The sequence below is a fragment of the Mytilus californianus genome, unplaced genomic scaffold (assembly GCF_021869535.1).
Source record: "Mytilus californianus isolate M0D057914Y unplaced genomic scaffold, xbMytCali1.0.p SCAF_4, whole genome shotgun sequence".
NCBI classification, from domain to species: domain Eukaryota; kingdom Metazoa; phylum Mollusca; class Bivalvia; order Mytilida; family Mytilidae; genus Mytilus; species Mytilus californianus.
In genome coordinates this window covers 68,767,372-68,772,260 of record NW_026262690.1, presented here as the reverse complement: position 1 = coordinate 68,772,260, position 4,889 = coordinate 68,767,372, and positions in this window count along the sequence as shown.

Here is a 4,889-nt window from a genome sequence, read left to right as displayed (position 1 = left end):
CATAACAAAACAAAACAGAATTAATTTAGTTTAAAGCATGACATTCACTTTTTAAAAAGTAACCACTTAAATTTAAGTTTTTTCAGAGAGTTTTTTCAATTATGTTTTCAGATATCAGACCTTTAATATACAACATGAAATAAAATTCCAGACCTTTAATATACAACATGAAATAAAATTCCAGACTTTCTCAAGTTTAAAGCAGCTTGGATCCCTTAGTCATGAATCTTGTGATGTCACAATAAGTGAACGATGATGATGAAACTTCAGAGATTCAAAATTTCTTTTCATAAATATCAAGTGTAGGTAGAATCGTTACAGACAATTTACAATGACAACATCACTCTTAAAAAATGCAATCCATATTTCCAGCTGACAAATTTATGTCTAAAATAAATAATTTGAATAGTTCATATTTGTGGTCTATTAGAATATTCATGATAGTTTTAGAATTTGAAAGTTCTTTTAATGTGCCAAATAATGCCCTTTCTGCACCTGCTGCCTTATCTATGATTTTCAGTGAGAGGTATTAAATTTTGATTGTTGAATGATTAAAAGGTTTTATTTTTAAGGTTGTATGAATATTCGAATCAAATAATTGTAATTCTAGTCAATGTTGATTTTTATTACAATGATATACAATAAGATTATATATTTCTATAACATCAATAAACTATTAATAAACAACAACAATGTCTTGAAGAAGTTGCATTAGTATTCAACCTTGTGAAGGTATTTGATAAATATTTAAGGTAGCCCTGTTGAAAACAATCATATGTATTCCTTTGGAACTAGACTCCTGATGACTACTTGAAATGTAATAGCCAAATCTTTTTGAAACAGGCTTCCAGTTTACAAGCATTTAGCATCCAGTAATATACAAAACAATAATGAAATGGGGTAAGGTTGCCAATGAGACAACTATCTACCAAAGACTTAAGGCCAAGGATGTAAACAACTATAGGTCAATGTATTGCCTTCAACAGTGAGCAAAACCCAAACCATATTATAAGTAAGCTGTTAAAGGCTCAGGAATAACACAATATGAAACAATTAGAAAGAGAACACCAACAGCCTGATTGAAATATTAGTTCTACTGTTGTGTTGTCATAGTATTACTAGATTAATTTGAATCAAAAACTTGACCAGACTTATTTTCAAAATGTAACTGATATAAGTTTACTTCTTTGGTTTTTTGTCTCAGCTTTGTCGCAGTATGCGAGACATAGGCATTACTATCCAGCAGCAGCGGTGACGTAAACTATATAAAGCTTTATATTTCAAAAGGTTGAAGACCAGGATGCTTCATACCTTGTATGCAGATACCGGTACCTTATGTTTTGCAGTTTCTGTCTGTCATATGTCCATTGTCCTTGACCTTATTTTCATGGTTCAGTGACTGCTTGAAAAAAAATTAGTTATTTTGTCATGTGAATTTCTCACTTATGAGTAATAGGTTAACTATATTTGATATATGGGTTCCTTGCAACGTCTACATGTCCGTCAGACAGGGTTCAACTGACCTCAACCTCATTTCATGGATGAGTGATCAAGGTAAAAGTTACGTGATTAGGTCAGGTTCTCAGATACAATAAGCAGTAGGTCAACTATATGTGTTGTATGGAATGACTATAACGAGTACATGTCAGTCTGGCAAGTTTCATCTGACCTTGACTCCAATTTTTCATGGCTCATCGGTTAATGTTAATTTTTTGTGTTTTGGGCTGTTGTTCAAGAACTATAAGCTAAAGGTCAACTATATTTGATGTATGGAATGATTGTAAGGGGTACATGTCAGTCTGGCAGGTTTCATGTGACCTTGACCTCATTTTCATAGTTCATTGGTCAATGGTAAGTTTTAGTGTTTAGGTCTGTTTTTCAAGTACTATAAGCAATAGGTCAACTATAATTGTTGTTTGGAATGATTGTAAGATGTACATGTCAGACTAGTTGGTATAATCTGACCTTGACCTCATTGTCATGGTTCATTGGTTAATGTTCAGATTTTGTGTTTAGGTCTTTTTATGCCCCCGCTGTAGCGGAGGGGGCATTAAGTTTTACAGTTGTATGTCCGTCCGTATGTAAGTCCCATAGTTGGGTTCAGTTCTCTAACTTTAGTTTGCCTAAACTAAATGTTATTAAACTTATACACAATGCTTATTACCACAACACATAGATCTAGTTTGAATTTTGGTGGCGTCATGTTAACCATTCTAGAGTTATGCCCCTTTACAAATGGAAAAATTGCTGAATTTTTCATTTCCGTTCTTTAACTTAAGTTAGCCTTAACCAAATGTTATGAAACTTATACACAATGCTTATTACCACAAAATACAGATCAAGTTTGAATTTTGGTGGTGTCACTTTAACCGTTCTAGAGTTATGCCCCTTTACAAAGGAAAAATTGCTGAATTTTTATACGCCCGTTTACGACAATAACTCAAAAATGCTTTCAGCATTTTTTATGAAACTTTGGTAAATTGTTTATATCTATTTTTGGAAGCTCCCTTTTGATTTTTATAAATTTTCCATTTTACGTTTCCATGTTATAAGATTTTATTTGTTTATAGTCTGACAACAGATTTACTGAGTATTGCGCATCAGCACAGTGTATTGCACAACAGCAAGAAATCTTTCATATAACCAATTTCAAGTTCTTTGACTACATTTATTCAGAAACCTATAATATATCAAATATTTAATTACAATCCAAAAATCAGACCTGTATCAAGCTTGAATATTGTGTCCATTTTTGCCCCAACTGTTCAGGGTTGGACATCTGCGGGCGTATCTAGCTGCGCTCAGTAAAGCAGTTTATTCATTTCTATTCTCTAACTTAAGTTTGCCTCAACCAAATGTTATGAAACTTATACACAATACTTATTACCACAAAACTCAGTTCAAGTACAAATTTGGGTAGCGTTACTTTTATCGTTCGTCAGTTATGTCCCTTTATAACTTTATATGATATGCAAGTGGGGGCATCATCTGTGTCCCATGGACACATTCCCCATTTATTTTCAATTACCATAAGCAATAGGTCAACTATATTTGGTGTATGGAATAATTGTAAGATGTACTTCTCTGTCTGACAGGATTTATCTTACCTTGATCTCATTGTCATGGATCTTTAAAAATGTTAAGTATATGTGATACTTGTAGTAAAACCTCTCTCTTTAAGACTTTCAACATAAAATCAATGGTTCAAATGAAGTGAGTGTAAGCAATTATAGGCAACCTTACGGCTTTCACTAATGAGAAAACTCCCATTACCATAAATTTGGCTTTAAAAGGCCCAAACATGAAAATTGTGAAACAATTCAAACAAGAAAACTAATCGCCTAATTTATAAAAAAACATTTAACAAAAAACAAATACGACAGACGTGAACCATCAACAACCACGTAACTACAGGCTCCTGACTTTGGAGAGGCACATAAAGCATGAGGCGGAATTAAACATGTTTGTGAGTGCTCAACCCTCCCCCTAACCTGGGACAGTGGTGTAACAGCACAACATAGGAACAAACTAAAAATCATAACTCAAAATATTGGTTAGAGGCCAAAAAAACAACTAACATTTAAACTGTATACACAAAGCACCAAAATTAGAGTACTCATAATTGCTGAAAGCTAGTTCAAAGCCAATTACAACTAATAAATAAATCATGTTCTCCCAGACTAAAGAATCAGAACACATACAACGAATTAAGTGTAAAGACGTCATAAACAAAACAGTCTGAGAAACGCATGACCTTTTGCAATGCCAAATTATAAGTAAACAGTATTGACGAGGTGTAGGATACTAATAATTTACTTTAGATAAAGTTCACATCAAATGTACTACATGTATAAGCTATAGAATTATACAAATTTGCATGTATGTGCTCTCCCAATTTGTTCAAGTTGTGTATGAGATTGAAGATGAGCTTGTATAATACATTTTGTGGCCTAATTTTGCACTTTTAACATACTCTGCACCAAAATCACTATGTTATTAAGGTATATCATTCCATCATAAATACACAGTTTTTTCAATGAAAGGGAATGATCAGTTATGCTTCAGTATACATGTTACCTAAATCAATTACATGCAGCAACAAACTGTTGTGTTTAGATAAAGGACCTTCCTGCTTCCACCTTATTGACACATATTTAGTCAAGTCCTTATCTACTGTTGTGTTTAGATACAGGACCTTCCTGCTTCCACCTGTATGACACATATTTAGTCAAGTCCTGTATCTACTGATCAGCAAGAAATGAGTTGATATTGACTACATAATTTCAGACAAGATAATAAAAAGTCCATGAACAGAGAACATGAAATGATGGAACAAGAGTGCACACGCTGAAATGTCTCGCCTTCTTTACTAACCATTGATTTTATGTTGATAGTCCTAAACATAAAGCTTTACTACAAGTAACACATAAACTTAACATGATCCAAGAAAATGAGGTCAAGGTCAGATAAACCAAACAAGAAATACATGTACACCTTACAATCATTCAATAAACTAAACATAGTTGACCTATTGCTTATAGTTTCTAAGAAACAGTCTTAACCAAGAAAACTTAACATTGACCAATGAACCATGAAAATGAGGTCAAGGTCAGATGAACTATGCTAGACAGACATGTACACCTTACAATCAATGTATGCATTAGATATAGTGCACCTATTGCTTATGGTATAGAAGAAACAAACTTAACCATGAAAACTTAACATTGACCAATGAACCATGAAAATGAGGTCAAGGTCAGATGATACCTGCCAGACTGACATATACACCTTACAATCCTTCCATACAACAAATATAGTTGATCTATTGCTTATAGTTTCTAAGAAACAGTCTTAACCAAGAAAACTTGACATTGACCAATGAACCATGA